Source organism: Miniopterus natalensis, chromosome 3 (genome assembly GCF_054644295.1).
Source record: "Miniopterus natalensis isolate mMinNat1 chromosome 3, mMinNat1.hap1, whole genome shotgun sequence".
Lineage (NCBI taxonomy): Eukaryota > Metazoa > Chordata > Mammalia > Chiroptera > Miniopteridae > Miniopterus > Miniopterus natalensis.
The window spans coordinates 22,984,090-23,006,823 of NC_142083.1; the positions used below are offsets into that span (position 1 = coordinate 22,984,090).

At 42.2% G+C, this 22,734-nt stretch overlaps 1 long non-coding RNA gene across 1 annotated transcript in view; it reads left to right on the forward strand.

The window, feature by feature from the left end:
• Positions 1–22,734, forward strand: part of LOC107540556 (uncharacterized) — a 113,173-nt gene that overhangs the window by 55,993 nt on the left and 34,446 nt on the right. Inside the window, exon 2 of the long non-coding RNA XR_015714249.1 lies at positions 3,759–4,053. This is a non-coding gene — a long non-coding RNA (uncharacterized LOC107540556). The remainder of the gene's footprint in view (positions 1–3,758; positions 4,054–22,734) is intronic.

Genomic DNA, 22,734 nt, shown 5'->3' on the forward strand with positions numbered 1-22,734 from the left:
CAGTAAGATATATTTTGAATCTCCCAAATGGGGATATGACATGTATTATTTCCTGTGCTTGTTGAAATATGGAATTCTTTCAACAGTAGAGTAAGAATTTTTCTTTTCTGAGGCTGATAGTCTATAAAGGGCAGTTTGAGGAATGCCGCTCTAATATTTTAACAGTAAACATCACGCTGACTGTTGGTTAAAAAGAAGACATCTAAAATATTAAAGAAGAATTGTTCTATTCCTATTTTTCTAATTTTTTAAAAAATAAGAAAAGAGATTACACTCAGCATCTATTGAGAAGACTCGTTTTTCTCCCTTGACCTGTTAATATAATGAATTTATGTCCAGAATTTAATTCTCATGATGAACCATCTATACATTCCTATTACAAACGATCTGTATTTAGGGCATGTTATTATTTTGATATATTTCTAGATTTGCTAAACAAGGATTTTTTCATCTATATTTGTGCAATTAGTTTGCAGTTATCTTTATCATGTCTTGATTTTAGGTGGTTAAGCTTCTTAAAATAAAATGGAACACTTTTTTCTTTTCTGAAACGATTAAATTTAATAGAAACAATCAGTTTCTCGAGTTGGAAGTAGCTTGCAGGGGAACTCATACTTCCCCCCTCTCTGTGGGGGCTGCTCTTTGATATTCAGTTTCTTCTCCATGTGCTGGCCACGGGACCGCCCGGGGCAAAGGGTGCCTGTTCCAGTTTCAAGAGCGGGGAAAGTTCTGAATCTTTCTAAATTTCTCCGTCATCATCTGAACAAACAAGAATAGTAACAGAACCTACATCATAAGGTTGTGGAGACAATAAAAGTAACACGCTTAGTGATAAAGCCCCTGATACTGGAAAGTGCTGGATAAACGTTAGCTGTTTTCTCACTCTTGGCCTATTCAGATGTGCTCTCCTTTCAGGAGTCAGTCTTAGTAACTAGACTATGTCTAGACAATCAGCCTTTTCACTGAGAGTTGAACACATTGCCATACAGTCATTCACGGTGTTTGCTTACTATTTTTAAAAGCATTTTCTACACCTGTGGTTTCGGTTCCTTTCTAATTCTTAGTAATGTGTGTTTTTCCCTCTTTTTTCTTGATTAGTTTTGTTTGCAGTTTGTTTGTTTTATTATTATTTTAAAAAGTTATTTATGGTTGAAGGTATTACAGATGTCCCCCTTTTTCCCCCCACTGGCCCTCCACCCCCACTCCCCCACACCCCAGGCCTTCACGACACTATTGTCTGTGTCCATGGGTTATGCATGCAGTTTGTTTATTTTATTGGTCTTTTCAAATATTGAATTTCTTTATCAATGCTGTTGCTTTTCTGTCTTTTATTTCATTAATTTTTGTTTTTATCATTATTTTAAAATTCCTGCTTTCTGTGTTTGGCTGTGGATGGTTTTTCTTGCTTCTAGAGTACATTGCTTATTTCTTTGATTTCTACTCCTTGTTTAGCAATAAAAACATGTAAAGCTGGAATCGCTCTCTCAGTGCTTAACATTTAATTAATATAAAGTAAGGGTCAACAAACTAAGGTTATGGAACAAACCAGTCTGCTGCCTGTTTTGGTAAATAAAGTTTTATTGGAACATATCTGTATTCATTCATGTGTCCAATATATATATGGTTGCTGTCACATGGCAGAACTCTGTTGCAAGAGAGACGTGTTCTACAAAGCCTAAAATACTCTGTGGCCCTTTACACAAAAAGTTTGCTGACTTCTGATTCAAAGCATTCCATAGTTTTTGACAGATAATTTTATCATTAATTTTATTTTTAAAATAGTATAATTATAGTCCCCAAAAGTTATCTAGGAAAGTGTCTTAATTTCCAGGTAGTTCAAATTTTCTTGTTTATAGCTTTGTTAATTTCTAGTTTTATTTCATTTGGCCACATAATGTTGGCTTCACAACTTCTTCTTTTTCTTTTAAAAAATTTTTAAAATTATTTATTTTTAAAAATATATTTAATCAGACTTCTCCTTAATAAAATATACCATTACCGATGTCTCCCTTTTAACCCCACTGATCCCCTCCACCCCACATCCATCCCACACCCGGGCCCTCCCCACACCAATGTCCCCGTCCATGGGCCATGCCCATAAACATGCAAGTTCCCTGATTAATCTCTCCCCACCCACAGCCCCGTTCTCGCCTTCCCTCTGAGATACCTCAGTTTGTTCCAAGCTTCTATGTCTTTGGATCCACTTTGTTCATCAGTTTATTTTGTTTATTATATTCCACATATAAGTGAGATCCTGTGGTACTTGTCCTTCTCTGACTGGCTCATTTCACTTAGCATAATACTCTCTAGTTCCCTCCATGCTGTGCCAAAGGCCAAAACGTCCTTCCTCTTCACAGCTGCATAGTACTCCATGGTGTAAATGTGCCACAGCTTTTTTATCCACTCATCTACTGATGGGCACTTGGGCTGTTTCCAGATCTTAGCTATTGTGAATTGCGCTGCTATGAACATAGAGGTGCATAAGCTCTTTGTGATTGGTGTTTGGGGTTCCTTAGGATATATTCTTAGAAGTGGGATCACTGGGTCAAATAGCAGGTCAATTTTTAATCTTTTGAGGAAACTCCACATTGCTTTCCATAGTGGCTGCACCAGTCTGCATTCCCACCAGCAGTGTACTAGGGGGCCCTTTTCTCCACACCCTCGCCAGCACTTGTCATTCATTGATTTGTTGATAGTAGCCATTCTGACAGGTGTGAAGTGATACCTCATTGTGGTTTTAATTTGCATCTCTCTGATGATTAGCGACTTTGAGCATTTTTTCATGTCTCTTAGCCATTTGTATGTCCCCTTTGGAGAAGTGTCTATTTAGGTCTATTGCCCATTTTTTAATTGGATTGTTTGTCTTCCTTTTGTTAAGTTGTATGAGTTCCTTATATATTTTGGATATTAACCCTTTATCCAATGTGTCCTTGGCAAATATGTTCTCCCATACAGTGGGCTCTCTTTTTGTTTTGTTGATGGTTGCTTTTGCTGTGCAGAAGCTTTTTATTTAGATGCAGTCCCATTTGTTTATTTTCTCCTTAGTTTCTCTTGCCCTAGGAGATGTATCAGCAAACATATTGCTATGAGAGATGTCTGAGATTTTACTGCCTATGTTTTCCTCTAGGATTTTTATGGGCTCATGCCTTACATTTAAGTCTTTTATCCATTTTGAATTTACTTTTGTTTATAGTGTAAGGTGGTGGTCCAGTTTCATTTTTTTGCATGTATCTTTCCAATTTTCCCAACACCATTTATTGAAGTGACTGTCTTTACTCCAATGTATGTTCTTGCCTCCTTTATCAAATATTAATTGACCATAATGGTGTGGGTCAATTTCTGGGTTCTCTGTTCTGTTCCACTGATCTATATGTCTGTTCTTGTGCCAGTACCAGGCTGTTTTGATTACAGTGGCTTTGTAGTATAACTTGATACCTGGTATTGTGATCCCTCCAACTTTGTTTTTCTTTCTCAAGATTGCCATGGCTATTTAAGGTGCTTTTTGTTCTTTTCTTTTTAAAAAGATTTACTGAGATTTTCTTTTATGGCCTAAAAGTTATGACCAATTTTTTGTTAGTGTTCCAAAGACATTGAAAAATGATGTGTATTCTCTGTAGAAAACCAAGTTTGTATCATTGACCTGCTCATTCATTATTTTATTTGAATCCTAATTATTTATTTGCTTGTTGTCTATTTAAAGATTGAGAACTCAAGATAAAGCTGACTGTGGTTTTTGTTTCTTCTTGTATTTCCAACAGTTCTAGTGTGGTTTATTTGATGCTAAGTTACTTATAAACATTCTCCGTGCAAACATGGCAGAAGAACAGACTGGAAAGCACCTGTTCACTGGGGCTTGTTCTTTGGCTGCTCTGGGGACTCCAGCCACCACTGCCACATAGACAAGCCCTGGCTTACTGCTGATTGATGAGATACACATGGCTTAATTCCTGCTGTTGGCCCTGCTGACAGTCAGCCAGCCTCCGTTGTAAAACCATGGCATCAGATCACAAATGAACAGTGAGCCCAGCTGAGACCATCAGAAGAATTGCCTCGGTGAGTCCAAACCAATAGAATAGTGAGCTAGATAAATGGTTGTTGCTTCAGGCTACTAAGTTCTGCATGACTGGCTACATACAAAGACTAACATGTTCACTGTGAATTTTACCTTTCATCAATATAAACTAGCTCTCTTTGTCCAATGAAAAACCTTCCCATGTGCCTATTTTAACCATACTATTTTGCTTTTTGAAATTTATATATTTTTGTTTCTATATAATGTGTACAACATGTTGATTTGATTACATATACACGGTGAAATGATTTACTATAGTCAAGCTAATTAACATATCATCTCATATAGTTATCTTTTTTTTTTTTTATTGTGATGAGTGCACCTGAAATTTACATTGTGTCTGGGATCTGAGGATCTCAGTCCTACAGCCACAAGTAACTGAATTCTGACAATAACCAGTGATTTTGGAAGAAGATCCCAAGCCTCAGATAAGATCACAGTTCTGGCTAACACCTTGGTTTAGCCTGATATGACCCTGAGCAGAGGACCCAGCTAACCTATGCCAAGATACCTGACCCATGGAAATTGTGAGATAGTGTGTGTTGTTTTAGGCAACTAAGTTTGTGGTATTTTTGACACAGCAATAGAAAGTAATTACACCTCCATATTTCTAAATAATGTGCTTATGTTGCCGTTTATGTAATTATTGATTTTAAGCATCCTACTTCCTTCTTCCTCTGATGGGTGAAGAGTTAGTTCCCTTACAGCACTTGTTCTCTCCCTGTTTTTACTTCATTAGAGTTTTAACAATAGGCTGACCAGGCTACATGATTTCATCTTTGTTCCAAGAGTGAGTCTTAACAGAGCTTTGTAGCTCAAGGCCTTCTTAGTTTTATCTTTTATTGGTTGGCGATGAGAAACGGTTCTATTTTCTAACCTACAAATCCTGGAATTTATGGCCTCTCCAAACTCTTTCAATTCTGCTTGCAAAATGGCCATTTCTTCTGTGAGCTTATTTCTTTCTTATTGTGCCTTGTCAAACACAGCCGTTATCCAATACCCAATGTTACCAACATTCTGCCTTCCCACTTCGCTAAAACCATAAGTTTGTTAGTTACACTCTCTGCCTTCTAGGTTATCACAGGTGATAGTTTTATCAAATGCCTCACTGTTGCATAAAAAACCTTTCATGTCAGTTTTCTCGCCACATGCCACTCTGTCCCAAGGACCACACACATGTTTTGTGTTTTATTATGGTGGCATCTCACTTCTGGTGTCAGTCTGAGTTGTTCAGCTCTTCTACCATGAAAACCAACACCAAAATCGAACAACCAGCATGTGGCTGACAGTGACAAGGGTTTATCTCTGTGGGCTTGCTGTGGGTCTGCTCCATGATTCTTCAATTCCAGGATCCAGGCCAAAAGAACAACCCCTAACTTAGTACATGGTGGTTTTAGCAATGAATCTTAAAACTTCTGTTGAAAAAGTCACATGGTACATCTGCTCATATTTTATTGGCCAAAAGAAGTCACTTGCCAAGCTTGTTATCAATGGGTCAGTCGTGTGTAACACCCCCTCAGGGTGGGGGTAGCAATGAACATATATACCTGGACATCATAGTCAGCATTAATAGACTGAGAGAGGTATTTGTAAAACACACAACCAATGAATGATTAGTTCTTAGAGTATTTAAGGAGTACCTGTAAGTCAATAAGAAATAAGGCAGGAAACCAATAGAAATATGGCAAAGGGCCGTTCACAGGGGGAAAAGCTAAATTCTTGTAAGCATATGGAGAAATGCTAAATCTCAGTAGTAGTCAGAGAAAAGCATTAAATCAAGATCCACTCAACTGTCAAAAAGTAGAGTTGGGAAATATCAAGTATTGACTTAAATGTCGGTAGCTCTTTGAGTACTGTGGGTGAGACTGTAGGCTGGGGCAGCTATTTTGGAGAGTAATTGGGGAGGAATAAGAATGGCATAGGCTGAGTGAAATGATGACTGTGTTCTGGACTTGAAAGATCTAGCTTTCTGAGATGATCATCACATCCTCTTTCCATATCCCCCCCCTCCCCATTCAGTCCTTGGGTTGTGAGCAGAATCCTATTTCACCAGACTATAAGATCTGAGAGGGTGGGACCATGTTGTATACAGTGCTTAGCACAGGTGGACACTTAGTATATGTTTGGTAAGTAAATGCATGTTTTGAAAAATGCATTTAAACCTAGTGACTTGCCTCCTATAGGGCAGGAAGGTGTGGATTGACCAGCATATATGTGTATTGTCTGAGTATTCCTTAGGAATATGCTTTGGACCTTGTGTTCCCCCTCCCCACTCTTCCAATTTATATGTTAAAGCCCTAACCTCCAATGTGAGTTTTTAAAGATGGGGTCTTTGAGGAGGTAATGAAGGTTAAATGGAGTTGCAAGGGCAGGGCCCTAATCCGATAGGGCTGGTGCCCTTATAAGCAGAGGAAGAGAAGAGATCTTGCTTTTCATGGTTGTACAGAGATGAGACCATGTGAGGACAGAGTGAGAAGGTGGCCATCTACAAGCCAGGAAGAAAGCTCTCACCAGAAACCTTGACAACACTTTGTTCTTGGATTTCCAGCCTCCAGAACTGTGAGAAAATAAGTTTCTATTGTTTTAGCCACCCAGTCTGTGGTATTTTGTCATGGCAGCTAAGCTAATGTGGGATCCAATTTATCATCTGATATAAACCTTTATCAATTGGTTTAATTTGCACTTCCATACAGTGACTCATACAAGGACAGAAAAACATCAATCTGCTCAGGTCTTGCCTATTGACCATAACCTGCTAAAATAAATATATGTTATGGGAATCTTTCTATTTGAGGTAGATGGGGACTTTGATAACACAAAGCCTACCAACTAGCTTCAAGCAATAGTTTGAAATGTGTCATGAGCAATGGAGCATCTATGAAAGAAGTCACTTACACATGTTTGTGTCTTTCCACAATGCCAAGTTTATTAGGGGAGGCCTCCCCAATAAGCCAAGACAGTCACATGTAGGTTACACACAGAGAGGGGAAGCTTATGTGATAGAAGTGAGCAGAGTGAGCATCCAGCACAAAGTCCTGGTCACTGGAGGTGTCCACAGGTGGAGAGGCAGGCATTGGTCTCAAGCCAGGTGGCCATAGTGGGGCATACTTCCAGTGTATGGGAAGCCTGGCAGGGCCCTGAGCATAACCTGTGGTACAGTCAAGCTTGAGCATTGGGTGGTTGGAGCCCTGAGGTTTTATAGCCCACACAGGGTGGAGGTCCCACTCATATAGGTGTCCAGATGGAGTCCTTATCCAAGTGTCCAGACTTGTGGTTTGGGGTGTTCTGGGCCCCTTCTAAGGGCATTTCCATTACACCCCATTACCTTAGTCTTGACATAACATGTGACATAACTGTTATGGCTGATAATAACTCCATATTGGATTGTCAAAGGTCTCCAAAAAATCCGCTCGGCTCGTGCTCTATACAAAATGGTTCAATAATTTTAACGTATGTAGTTCTTTCTGAGCTGATAGGGAATTTTCAGGTCACCTATTTCTTGTTGGTTTGAGGCATGGGACAGAAATTGGGTCACAAGGGTAGGAAAACCAGGTTCACAATGGAGGGTCCACCTGGACAGACCACCCAAGATGGAGGAAGAGAACATGATGGTTTTTAGAGCATGTGGTCCTACCCATGGTTGGGAGGTAGATTTGTTGTCTTTTAAGTGCTTTTCTATATATTATTTTAATTGATCTTCCCAACATCCCAGTAAGGGTGTTGGGGCAGGTGGTATCTTCTCTATACTAGTTAGCTTTTGCTGTGTAACAATCAACTCTGAGTTATTGATTCTCATAGATGGTTCAGCTGAGTGGCTTTGCTCATCTCTGCTGCATTTACTCACGTGGAGTGGAAGTTGTTTTAACTTGGTTGGAGAGATTTTGCTGGGACACTTGGCTCCGGTCACATGCCTCTCATCATCTTCAGGGGGCTTGCCCAGGCATGTCCCTTCCATGGTGATGGCAGAAGCTCATGAAAGCAAGCAGAAATGGGCCAGGCTTCTTGGCCTAGATTTGGACCCAATGAACTCTTATTTCTGTTGACCAGAGTCACATGGCTAAGTCTAGTGTCAGAGTGGGAGAGAATTACCAAGTTACTTGGCAAAAGGTGAGGCTACAAGAGGGGTGAAGAGGGCCATTTGTGCATGAACAGCACCCCATTTTATAAGAATGGAAACAAAGGCTTAGAGATGGAGTGACTTCCTCAAGGTCTACAGCTCCTTGGTGGTCAAGTTGGGATGAAAACCTCTGTCACTCATCTATCTAATGTGTTCTTAAGTTACAAATATTATCCATATGGGAATGGTGGTTTCATTATAGTTCAGTTACGATGCCTAGAGGCAGTGAGCACTTGAATAAATTCTCTGGAAAATAGATTCAATTTTTAAAAAAGTCTTGGCTGTCAAAATCTGATTTCTTGGTTGAATGAAATGGCTTTGTTATTCAGATCCTTTGGGTCTAAATTTATTTTACATGAATTTATTTAAGAAATTGATTAAAACTCCATCTCTATTTGGTGCTATAGGTGGTATAATTGGAAGCTTAGAGAAAAAAGACTGAAATGGCTTTAAACAATTCGTATACCCCCCTACAGTGTGTAGAAGGGTAAAAAATACAGGTGATTTTAGGTAAAATAGGCTGCATTAGATTCTTTTTTAGGTCTAAGTATCTTCAATCTTTTGTAACATCAATGCCTTGGGCCTTTTATCTGTTTATTTAGAAAAGCAAGCCCAAAGGGCTTTGGCTACTTGTCATTCTTCCCCCTTTACAAGTTACAGCACACTGGCTCTAGGAGAAATTTCAGACCAAGCACTATCTTTGCCATATGTCACTCAGGATGAATCCTGCTTGTCTTTCTGTGTGTCTCTTGCTGTCAGCCATGGAGATATTGATATGGGCAAGTTTCAGGTTGTTGTCAAATATTTTTCACTCACTCAAAACCTATTAGGATCTCTACTACAGAGGAATGCCTTTGGGGATTTGGGCCAAATCTTTGGCATCAAAACGTCCTGAGCACATAGGATCTTACCTCAGGCAAGCATTCCATTTATAACTAATGGGCATATGAAAACAATTTGGAAATTTTGACTTAAAAGTGAACTTTAACCTTATTCACTTTGGGACATGACTAGTGACAACGACATCTGTAACACTCGGGCATTTCGGGTTGAGGCCCTGGGGAGGAGTGGCTGTTTTACACAGGGCAAGCCCGGGTAGCAATGACCATTTGTTGGCTCCTGGACTTGCAGGCCTCTGTGTTGCATCGGAGAAATGAGAGAGATGAGTTCTTTTACTGGTCAAAGTTTTTTTGTTCCAACTATGGCCTATCATCACCATTTGGTTCTAGGGACCTGTGATTCCACTTGTCTGTTTCTATGGAGGTTTTATATGGCAACACTGCTCTAACAAAGCTCGCCATGGATATAAATGTATGAAGTGGGGTGGGAGTGTGTTCCAGCCCGAGCTTGCCGTTTGTCTACTGAGTGCTGAGCTCTTCCTCATCCTGTCCTCCTTCTTTAATCTCTTCCCCTTCCACCCTCCCATCGCCTGGCAGGGGAGCTTCCTGTCTTATTTCTAAACTTTCTCTTGGACTTAATGCTTGGCCCATTTTTCTGACCATGACCACGTGGCTGGACTCATAGAAAAGGCTTCTGCTTGACCTACCTGTTTATTGTGTATTTGAGCATGAGTACATAAATAAGGGAAAGATATAATATTTTTTGACTGCAACCTGCTTTTACTACATGTATGGGACGATTTTCTAAATAGAATAGTGTTTTTCTAATCATAGGAGATGACGTGTTGTGTTTATTTTTAAGCAGGACTGCTGTAATCATAAAGATACATTTGATACACAACATTTGCTAAATATTTAATATCAATGGTTCATTTTTGACCATCAATTCTTGGGCTGATATTAATTATTACCATAATTTATTTAAAGAGCATAGAGACATCTAGGATTTAAGAGAAGTCAAGTGTTATTATAGAGGGTCAAGAGCAAGTTGGCTCCATGCACTCTGTTTATGTGCTGAATGTGCCAGGAGGTCTACAGACCTGAGGTATCAGACAAAGTAGCATTCCAAGGGAGTGACCACTGAACCCGTAGCAAGTCGCTCATGGTTCAGTTGACTTTGTTGAATTTTTAGAAAATGAGAGTTTAATGAATTCCAGATGGGAAGATTATTAATTCTACAATGTTTTAACTCTTCTTTACAGAGCATGTACAACAGCCTATATTAGTCAGGAGAAACAGAACCAATAGGATGTATGTATACATAGAAAGAGATTTGTTATAAGGAATTGGCTCGCATGATTAAGGAGGCTGACAAGTTCCAAGTTCTGCAGTTAGCAAACTGGAGGCTCAGGAGAGCCAATGGTGAAGTTTTAGTCAGAAGGCTGGTAAGTTAGAGACACAAAGAAAGCAGTTATTTCAGTTTGAGTTTGGAGACAGGAACAGACTGGTGTCCCAGCTTGAAGGCAGTTAGGCAGGAGGAGTTTCCCTTACTTGAGGGAAGGTCAGCCTTTTAGCTCTATTAAGATCTTCAATGGATTAGATAGGACCCACCCCACATCAGGAAGGACAATCTGCTGTAGTCAGTCTACCGATTCAAATGGTAATCTCATTCAGTAGCACCCTGACGGATACAGATAGAATCATCTTTGACAAATGTCTGGTTGCCCTGTGGCCCACTGAAGTTAACAGAATTCACCATCGCAAGTACTACATACAAACTAAGAGTTTACTGACGATGCTGAATTTTCTGATGTTGAAATGTTTGGGCGGGTAGGCTAACATTAGGATGGAGACTCAAAATTCTACCTGCCCATGAGAACAGCCATCTTGGCTTTGTACTCCTTTCCATTGATGGACACATATGCTAATTTCATTTGTTACACTCATTCCCAGATAAGGTGCAGTGAAGAACACTGCACAGAGAATAGGGCCGTGATTTCAAGGAATTTTTAGTCCATTAGGGGTGACAAGGCTAATACACATGACCCGAGCCAAGAATGATTAAGTGATAACAAATGGCAATATAGCAGTTATGAGAAGGGAGAAAGGCCAGGGTTGGTCAGTGGTTCTCATGTCTCATGTCTCAATGTCCGGAGACAGTTTTTTTTGAGACATTTTTGAGTGTCACAGGTAGGCAGAGGTGTCACTGGTATTTAAGGATGCTGTGAAACATTCTACAATGCACAGAACAGCTCTCTGTAACAAAGAGTTGTCTGGCTCAATATATCAATAATGCCAAGCTGGAGAAACCCTGGTGTAGGCTTATGGCCGAGGTGAGATTGAATCTACTTTTTCATTTACTCATTCATTCTCATATTTGATCAATATTTATTTAGTGCCTACTATTCTCCAATATTAGTTTTGTCTTGGGGATATAGCAGTGAATAACCAAAGTAGTACTGTGGGTATGGTTCTTACACTTTAAAGGGAAAAAATTTTAGAAAAAAATAAAAATAAACTATGATGATGGTTATGATGGGGAATGCAGGGCACCAAGGGAACACATCACAAAGAGACCTGTCTTAGCCAAAAGGTCAGGAAAATTCTCCCCAAGGGAATTATCCTTTAAAATACAACTGGAAGGGTAAGTGGGAGCTAGTCACGTGAATAATATGGGAGTGGGTGTGTGTCAGGAGTTGGAGAGCAGGGAGGAAGAGTTGTCTGAGGGAGGCGGACCAGCCTGTGCACATGTTTGGAGGTGAGTGAGAGGGTCATGTTAGTGGTCCTGCATGTAGAGGATGCAAAGAGAAGAGCAGAGAGATGAAGCTAGAGACATAGCAGAACCTGTGTCTGGGAGCACCTGGAGTTGAGCTGAGAGTTCAGGTTTTCTCCTAAAGACAATGGACAACATTTAAGACTTTTAAAGCAATGGAGTGATGGGATCATATTGAAGGTTTGGAAAGTTCACTCACACTGCAGTGTGGAGGTCAGAGTGGAGGAGCGCAACATGGTGCAAGGGCACCATCAAGGCTGATGGTCTGCGTGGGGCAAGAGAGGATGTTGGACCTTAGGATGGTGACAATGGGAATGGCAGAAGGAGACAGACTTGAGAGCTACTGAGGAGGTAGAATAAAGGGCACCTGATGGGAAGTGAGAGGGAGGAATCAAGGAAGATATCCCTATTTCTGACTGAGACAGCCAGGTATTTTGGGGTGACATTTTCAGGGTGCACTCTCCTTCAGTAGGAATTGGAGTAATGCGAATTTATAACATGGAATCATGTTGAGTTCACTTTTGGATACATAAAGTTTGAGCTTCCCGAGAGAAGTTCAACTAGATATGCTGATTGGCCCAGAGAGATCTGGGCTGGAGATAATCATGTGAGAGTCATGGTTGATGAGGCTGTGTAGAGTGAGGACAGAGGAAAAATGAGCTAAGAAATGGCAACATTTAAGGACCAGTGGAAGGTGAGGAGCTTGAAAAGGCTCCCAAAGGAAGAACCAGAAAGGTAGAAGCCAAGCCGGAGGAGTGTGGTGTCAGAGAAAATAAGAAAGAGGAAGTTTGGAGAAAGGAGTAGTGTCTGCTGTCCGGCTGATGACTTAAACCATCCATGCCTTGGGGAACTTAGAGGCCCTGGTGATCTCAAAATAGCAACTCAAATAGAGCATTTCAGATGAAAGTCAGACTGGAGTGGAAAGCAAGGGGAAGGGAGCAGAGAGCATCTACAGCAGTGGTTGTAGCAGGCGGGGGTGGGTTTGCTCAAGCCATTTAAAAATTGGTATGGCGTGGGCACCGACCCATCCGAATGGCTGCAGGCTGGTATTGTACCAAAGCATTCTGATTGATACCAGACCTGGATGTAGATCTGATGGATATGATTCCCCCATAAAAAGGTAGGATAGCTTGTTTGAAATATATAGTCTGGAAAAAAAAGATGATAAATCTGGGACATGTGGTTGTTAAGTCATGGCCCACCCCTGATGGTAGTTCATTGATTCACTTGGTACAGTGTATGAAGGATTGAAAGTCCAAGATAATGTCAAGGTTATTTGAAGGTGATCTCAAGCAAGGTTTCTCGATAGTCCCACCTCCGAAATCATATATTTATACCTATAACCTATTTTTGTAGCACTTCTGCAGAAATTTATTGGCTAAAGAGAATAAAATGCACTGAAGAGATAAAGCTTTCTATACATTTTGGATAATGTGTCTTATCTAGCCAGACACTTCCATTAGCATAAAAAATAATGGTATTTTTCAACCAGATGACTGTCACAAAGAAAAAGTGTAGACAGTCAAATGATTTATTTCCCCATCCATACTGAGTTTATTCATGGGGAGATTCACCTCGTGAACTAATAATTTTCTGGGCCACAAAAGCAGCAGGCATTTTTCTTTTCAGGAAATGCCTTTTTTTTTTTTTTTTACAATGGGTTTCTTTTGGCCTAAAAAGCATCTAAGTCTATAGCTTTGATATCAAGGAAAAGGCTTCTTTCAATTGCTTTAACCTTTTTCAGAAAGTGATCTGTTGGGATAAATGTTCTCATGCTGAGAATCAAGGCTTTGTTCAGTCTCTGTAGTAAGTAGGCAGAACAGGAAGCAGACCACTTTCTTGAAGGGGTTTAAGGAAAATTCAAGATCACAGACTGAGGAAAGGAACTCTTTGAAAGGTCAAGTTTAAGAACTATACTTTGGGTAATCAAAGGAAAAAATAGAAAAGAATAACCCTCTCTCTTGTGTCAGGTTGTGGATGACCCCAGAACTGGGGACCAGCACAGAAGCAGGAACCCAGGAACCAGCTCAGACGAAGGGTCCTGGCGGATTATTATTTTTTTCCTTTTGGGCCAACAAAGGGCCACATTCATGGAGGCCAGTCCAGGCAGGGAGGTGTGGGCAGGCACGGGAGTGGACCTGGCTGGCAAGGCTCGGTGAGCCGGAGGTCAGAGAAGTTAGAGCTGAACTCACATCATCGAGGTCCCTGGATTTCCAGTTAGAGGCACGAGGAACACCTGCTGCTCCCTGCATTGCGTCCTCAATCGTGATGGTCAAGGCAACCCCATCTTGCCTGTGCCTCCAGGCCCTTCGTGCATCTTCGCCAGACTCAGCTTGCCCTGCACTCACAAGGCCCCTCACCCCCTGTGTGCCTGCAGGTTTATCCGCTCATTCTCTGTCTTTACTCTGATGTGGCTCATGGTTTTCATTCTCATTCTGCCTCTTCTTGACTTTTGTTACCTGCCTATGACCCCCGAACCCTGACCTTGGCGAGGAACGATTTCTAGATTTTTATAATTGCTTCTCACATGTCAGTACCTTGAAGTGGCATTACTGATAAAACCACATTTCATCCCTTCCAGGTGGTGTGTATAGTCCAGAAGGAGTGCCATGAATTCCAAACCTCCAGCAATCTTACAAGGAAGGAATCTCTGTGGGGGCTCAGGCGTGCCAATTGGGGTGGGGAGCAGGGAGGCGGGCTGGGGGCATGGGCTTTGTGATGGGTTCATACACACATCACATCCAGAGCTGCTTACTTTCCAGGGCAGAGACTGCTCCCCACACTTCCCTGCAGGCAGATGGGCAGTGGGGCTGGGAAGAGGTGTGGGCAGAATTGATACAACCATCCTGTGCCGCTGTCCCGTCCTCTCTTCCCTGGCTGTGGCCACCTTGCTGGAAGTGTCCTGGATGGCATCTACTGCTACAGGATGGGGAAACACTGCCGACCCACACCAGACCCCATGAATAGGAAAACCTTTAAGATGTTAGACCACCCTGGTAATACTGGGTTTTGTGTGGCATCAAGCATCATTTAGCTCTAACTAAGTTCTTCCTTTTTCAAGATCTTTTTCAGTGCAATCTGCACAGGGCAAGTGAATTTCCCCAGGGATAGACTGGTACACACATTCAGCTCTCCACTGCTGCTCAGGATTTGGGATTTGGAAATTTGTCTCCTGCGAGCTATCATAGGGTTCCGGCAGACTGGCTAGTGTAGCTCAGGCCCATGTTCTTCGGTGGCCACATACATGTGCCATTTGCCTTTCTCATGAAATGCTATGTTTATATACATATTTCCTGGTTAATGAAAGCAAGTTAAGGTAATTTCTTCTATATAAAAGGGCCACCAAGGGAATTTGGTTTAAGTGAACATCCTGAAAGGGCATGAAATCCTGGAGCTGGACTTTATGCCCACCCATGCTTCTCCTTCCCCAACTTAGGGACCCAGAATTCAGAGACTCCTATTTTGGATTATAGACAGCTTGGGGGAGAGTCAGACATCTTTATATTTTGAGTTGGCTGCTTAATGTAGAGGAACGACCAGGGAGAAGCACTTTCTTATTTAAACTATTTTCTTGTCCAATCCATTTCCTCATGGTATGACCTTGAACATGATTTCCTAGCTTTGGTTGGTTTCCCCTGATGACCCCATGGGGTGGCTGAAGCCGTCCTTAGCTTGAGTGGCTTCTCCAGAGCCTGAGCTCAGAACATCTCTACCACCCATTGTGTTGGACCCAAAGCAAAGGCAGCCCAGCCACTGAGAGCTGTGTCCAGCATGGCAGACCTTGCGAGCTGGTGCAGCTGGTCCCAGTGATAAGAGGCCAGTACAGAATGTCCTGACATAGGAGCCTTAGTTACCTAGGTACCTAGCTAGAGTGGGTCTGTCCAGGTGGGAAGATGAGGGCTGGATTTACGTCATCTCACAGCCTCCCCAAACCCCAGTTCAGGCTTGTCCTCACAGTTGTCTCCCAGGTGGGCCCCACCCCCCACTGGCCATCCAGGAACTGTGGGCAGGGCACTCCCCTGAGCTCTGGGAGCTTCCTTCAGGTCTGCCTGCACAGGCTCCATGGCCTGCCTGGATCACAGGATGTGGTCTTGGCATGTTCCCCGGGGCCTCTCTCTTCCCTGGGTCACCCTTAGAGATCCTAAGGAAGTCTTCATTTTTTATGGGCTTCACCTTTTCTCTCTGCATAATAGCCATTTGTACCAATGCACTTTACCAATGAATTTGATGAACTTCAGTTCACTGAAAATTTTCACTTAACTCATCATTTGTGAGTCTGGCACCAGCACATGTGGAGTGATCCTATTGGCCAGTCAGTGTAGCACGGCGGCTGAGTGCCCAGACTCTCGGGCCAGCAGGGTCTGACTCTGGTTTGGCCACTTCTTGGCTGTGTGGCTGTTGAGCAAGTTATTTGACTTCTCTGTGCTCCTGTTTCTTTACCTTAGGATGGGGATAGAGTTGTACTTGCTGCGCAGGGTTGTTGGAGAGTTAAATGAGTTCATCTGTGTGAGTATTTGCTCCCCAGCCAACTCAAATGAATGAACTGATGTGAGATCTACACACTGATTTTCTGTTCCAGAGTTCTTTTTGCTGACCACATGATTTGCTGGTTTGACACCGCAGGCGAACACGCAAACTCTTCCTTAAGTTGTGGAGGATTCGGGGAAGGTGGGAGGATGGGAAGAACCCGTTGAGAGTGGCCCAAAGAGATGCCCCATCACGAAGCCCCAAATGCAGTTGTGAATTTTCAAGCCATTGGCAATTGGCTTAGTTCCCACCATCTTTATCTGAGTTTTACTTTGCTAAGTACTGTTCATCAATTTTTGAATATCTCAGTTATTAGAAGTTGTTCATTCAAGGCCCCATGCTGGAAGTAAAAGGGAAAATCAAGAAGAACCCCAGGGCTTTGCAGGTTTTTTGTAACTTGTGTCCATTTTCCACTTCTAAAAGTACTGACTTCACTTTCACAAGAGCCTGTAGAATCATCATTCCCTTAAATATTTTATATTGCTTTCAGATGTGCATTTTTCAAAGATCATTTCCTTGACATTTTCTGGGGGTATATTTCTTGGGAAATAAAATTAATATGTTTGGTTGATGCTCATACCAATTTATTTAGAGCTATAAATAAGATAAAGATGCTTCCTGTCATTTGTACTAGAAAATATAAGGATCAGAGGAATATCTTTGGAGGACAGGGCAAAGGATTAATAATACTCTTCAGCTGCTGCTGAGGTTGGCTGATGCTCTAAGCTGTTTTATCTGATCCTCAGGTGAATTACTCTTAAGAATGGACAAGAGGGATCCAATAGCCAAAGCACAGGCCAGAAACACAGTGCCCCAGGCCACACACTTCATTAGGGGCCACTGAGTGACAGAATCCAGACTTCCTAGTTTCCTAGTCTGTACCTGTCGCACAACCTCCCCAACTGTTCATGGAGATTATCTGGCAGCCAGATCACTCTGAGTGCTTCCCTGAGGCTGAGAATGACCCTTAAGAGGTAAGAAATTCAGTCATTCTAATTGAAGCCTGTGATATGCGTGCAATGATATTGGAAGCAAAAGCAGAGGGACTGACTTGCTGCAGTCTCCCAGCAAGGGATCTGTTCATGCAGTGAGTCTATTTCATATTGCAGTGCAGCTGTGGGAGCCATGACGGCAATGGCTTCCCTCCTGGGGAAGAATGGAATAGAGGAGAGCCATAGAGCAAAGCATGCGACTTTAGGGCGAGTGAAGGCAGACACGGGAAGCCAGAAGTTCAGAGAAGAGGTTGGACAGGGAAGGCTGCTGGGAGACAAAGGGGCCACAGCAAGGCCCAAAGGAAGGGAGGGTGTGGAGGAGAGCAGGGTGTCCATGGCAACAGGAGAGGTGGTAGGACTAAGGAGAGCACTTTGGGAGACCATAGCTGAGTGAGAGTCTCTGTCTGACCCTGGGAGGAGCGCCTCCTGGGTAGGGAGGGAAGAGGGTTGTACTCAGGCTGCAGCCCTGATCCCCAGGACTTCAGGCGTGAAGGCAACAGGAAGCGGTAAGTGATTTTTAAAATCAACCAAATCAGATACGCAATTCCTCAGAGGAACACAATCTTCTAAAGAAGTCTTCTGTAAATCCTTTTAAAAATGAAGAGAATCCTGTAAGTGTGGTACAGGCAATAACTTTCAAATTTAATTACCTTATAAGTTTAGATTTTGTATGTCACTTGCTTCCCTGAATTAGGTGAAGCGCGACTCACTTCTTTTATTCCATCACCAAAATAATGCCATCCTGAAAGAGAAGCAAGGTAAGTAGAGACACGGGGAAACAGATATTCAGTAGAAGAAAGAGCAGTGCTGCCAAGTCATTCTTTTGAGTTTTTTCTTTTTTGGAAACAAGCTTTTAATTTCTTCTTTTTATTTTTATTTCAGTCTATGTGGGGTCCAAGTCACCTTGGAAATTTGGGACATTTTCTATTTGGAATCATGGATGTGAAGAAAGATATAGTAGTGACCGTTTATGAGCCTGAGACCCGTGGGGTAGCTGTTAGATTCCTTGCCAGCTGCCATCCCCTTCTCTCTCTTGCCCAAGAGATTCCTTATTTTCAAATCAGAGCTGAGTCTACTTTTGAACCTTTCTTAACACAGTCACTCCCAAGTGAATTTGCAATCGGGTGGAACCAGTTTGCCTCCTGACTTTGAGTGTAAGAGTGCTTCTCACACTGTGGAGGGCATCAGAAGCACCTGGCAGCCCTATTCCAACACAGGAACTAGGCCGCACCCCTCTGATTTAATAGGGCTGAGTGGGGCCTGAGAATTTGCTGGTGGTTCTATTGGGCAGGGACCACACTTTGAGAACCACCATCTTGGAGTTTAGAATAACCACCAATGGATGGCAGCTCAATTTCACCTTGTTCTCTGCAGCTCTTCCTTTTGATTTCTTAATTAGAATGCTTTAAAAACCTATGGCGTTAGGTCAAGATCACTAGTAGTCCAGGATCACTCATCTTCTTGACATTCCAGTGACTATATAGTACCTTAGCTGAAATATAAGTTAATGTTTTAGAATAGGAAATGAATGATTTCAGAATGTAAGAAGAGCTGGTGGGTTGACAGAGTAGAACAAAGAAGAATGTGCTGGAAATTTATGAAAAGTCCCAGTTTCACACCAGGTCAAGGGTTTGTACTGATGGTGACGTGGCTGGTTATTGGGAGCTGAAGTAATGTTTGCAAGAGGTGACTGTGTTTGTTCCTGGAGCTGCTGTAAAAAAGCACCACAAACTGGGTGGCGTAAGCAACAGAAATTTATTGCCTCACAGTTTTGGAGGCCAGAAGTCTGATGTCAAAGTGTCAGCAGAGCTGGTTCCTTCCCTAGGCTGTAAGGAGAATCTGTCCCATGCCCTCCCCTGGCTTCTGGGGGTTTGCTTGAAACTTTGATGCTTGGCTAGTAGATGCAACTTCTGCCTTCATTTTTAATTTTTTAATTTTTAACTATGTCCTTTTGGCAGCTTTACTGAGGTATAATTGACAAATAAAATTGTACGATATTTAGAGTGTACAGTGTGTTGATTTGATGTACACTGTAAAGAATTCCCCCATTAAGTTAATTAACACATCTGTTATCTCACATATTTACCTTTTTTTGGTCTGAAAACATTTGAGTTCTTAGCAAATGTCAATTATACAGTACAGTATTACCAACTTTAGTCACCAAGTTACATATTAGATCCTCAGACCCCATTCATCTTACAGCTGAAAGTTTGTACCTTTTAACCAGCCTCATTTCCTCCACACCTGAGCCCTGTTAACCGCTTTTCTACTCTGTTTCTGTGTTTGACTTTAAAAAAAATCAACAAATAAGTGATTCCATGTCTTTCTGCCTGTCTGCCTTCATCTTAACATGCTCTCCCTATGTGTATGTCTCTGTGTCCATTTCTCTATTTTATAAAAACACCAATCATGTTGGATCCACCTAGTGACATCATCTTGACTATTTACAATGATCCAAATGAGGTCACAATATGAGGCACTGGGACCTCAACATATGAATTTTTGAGGAACACAATGCAACCCCTAATAGAGACCCTGAACTTAGTTACTGCTCAAACCTCCTGGTCTGCAGGAGACCCATGCACCACGAGGATCCTGCAGGGGCCTCCAGAGGGCCACCTAGGGCTCCAGCACCCACATCTCCTCTCAGGCTGGTGGTCGGCCAAAGATGCTGTAGAACATTTCTGGGGATACGTTCACAACCATAAATATCCGACTACATGGGAAGACTGGTTCCCTTCATGTTCTAGCTTTGTACTTTGAATTGTTGAACTTTGACATTATTCCATCTCAAACTGGAAGATCAATTACTAAGCTCGAAGAGGCATTGCTTTAAAAAGGTTACAACTGATACTGCAATTAAGGGATCCTGTTAACTCTCAATGCCAAGAATCTTCTGAGATGAGATGTCTGCCAAGCGTCTGCCAGGGACAATCAAAGTAGTGAACGCGTCAGTGTCTGTGAGGGTCTGCAGGGGATGCGACCAGCTGAAGTGCAGCCCTGACGCATGACGGGCTGCCAAGGCCAGTTACCTGGCTGGCTTTTTGATCTGAGGAGCTGTGTCTTGGCTTCACGTGGTGGATCTTTCCCTGTATCTGTCCAGAGTATTATCTTGTTCATTAATGTGTCACTGAAATTTAAAATGCCACCATGCTGCCTCTCAGGTAATCATTGCAGACAGGTTTGAGACCTTGTGAAAAGCACATTTCTCAGCAGAACTGGATCCTGCAGAATGTTGGTGGGGAGTGTGCTTGACTTTTAACTGCTTGTGTTCCCGGGATAACTAAGTTATGGGCGCAAAGGTCTGCAGTGTGCTTGCTTCTTTGTCATTTCCCTTTGGAGGGGCTTTTTGTTCGTTTCGCTAATTTCTGTGTCTGAGTTTCCCTGTACGCACGTACATAGAATTAGGCCTCCCACAAGAAGACCAGTGGTGGGGGGGATCATTTTGTTTCTTTAATCACTTTTCTCTGTTGTTTCACGATTCTCTGATTTGTGAGGTGCTGTCACCTCTGGGCATCTAGTAGGCAGAGATCAAAACCCCACAGCAGGCGGAAGACAGGTGGCTTGAGGTTCAGTGAGAAGTGGAGTTGTTGACATCTGGCTTCTGGCATTTCTTTTTACTTCTTTCACCAGATTATTACTTTCATTTTTCTTAAGAGATCCTTTAAAAGAAATCTATAAGCTAAATAGAGTAAGGATGTCTTCTTTACTCTCTATTTCTAATTTTTGTGATGACTCAGGGAGCTCTATATTGGCCCAGCTTTCTTTTATAAATTTTTCATCGTATCATTTGGAAGCGTGTTGAAAAGTACTCTCGTTTGGACCATAAGATCTATATTCTGTGGACATGATGCTGTACAAAAGGACTCATAAACGTAACCATGTGCAGGGGGTGTTTAGACTTGAGTCCTTTCAGACGAGATGGCAGAGAAGACAGCACACAAGATTCTTATGTCCAGGTGCCCTAGTGACACGTCACCTCACCTTCACCTTCCTTGCTTTACTGTCTTGCCTGTTTTTATAAGAATTCTTTTCAGAAATGTCCATAAAAGTGTCGCAATAAATGAAGACCATGCAAATGAGAATGAGCTCAGGCTGTGTACTTTTTACTTGCTATGGCAAGGGAGTTGGCCATTGTCATTTTTGTTTGGCAGAGACTCATAGCAGGCGGAGGGGTGGGACGGCTTTACACTGAGAACAGCGGGAGGCCCAGGGCTGCCCTGAGAGGAGGCTGCTGGCCTGGGGAAGCTGGAGGAGGGTTCACTAGAAGCACTGCGTCCTGTGTGATTGGTTGGGTGTACATCTGGCTTTCTCTGGTTGTCCCCAAGTTGGAAATTAGGGATGCTGTCAATAATTAATCAAGTCCTGAACATTTTTGGCCGATTGTTATAGAAGTTATTGTTTAGCTTCCTGGGTTGTCACTAGAGATAGTGGTCTGACTTCCCAGCAGTCTGAATGACAGAGAGCAGGATGGCTTCTGGGGCTGGTCGCAGAGATAATGGGTTGGTCTCCTGGGCTGGTTGCTGCAGGTTGTGGGTCAGAGCTCTATTTTTATATACAGGGTGGGGCAAAGTAGATGTTGTTTGTATGGAAAATAATGTAATAAGTAATAAATGAGTAATACAAGAATAAACTCTCTGTTTCACATACTCACAACTGTAAACCTACTTTTGCCCCTCCCTGTATATGGTCTGGTCATTGTTGGTGTAGATGTTCAGTCTCTCAGAAGCGATCATTAGCACCAGTTGTGTGAATTAACTTTATTAAAATACAGTTGAGCCACATTTTCTGCCTTTTCTCATCAGACCACGTGAGACATCTCCAGTGAAACACAACCCACAGAAGTTCACGCATGGCATATAAGCTGGTTACCCTTTAACAGCGACACCAGTCCTGTCCCTGGAATTGCATAGTGTTAAAGAAATATATATACAGTATAAATTTATATAAGGTATAAGTCAGAGAAATTAAAAATTTTAAGGGAAAGTAGTTTAAGTTACTAATATACAGGAAATATAACTCAGTCATAAATTAATTTCAGCACCCCCTTTACCCATAGGTATTAATTTAAATGCTATTTAATTAACATTCTCCTCAGCCTCTTTGGTTTTCAGGAGAGCCACTCACTGTGTTACTTAAGTACTTAGGCTTTTCTTGCAGGATACACATTCCAGGAGCCCTGACAGTAGGCATGCTGGTCCTTCCCTCATTAATCAACCTTTGAAATCTCACATCATAGCTCCTGTGCATCACCGCAGGCCCAGAAACTCTTGTCAAACATTACATTCTGTAGCGAGTGTTATGAAAACAGTAGGTGTTACATTCTGAGCCACAGGTTTCCTACTCTAAGTTGCATCTTACTGTTCTTCCCAAACTATACATCCCGCCTAAGTCCCACGTGGCTGAGATTCTGT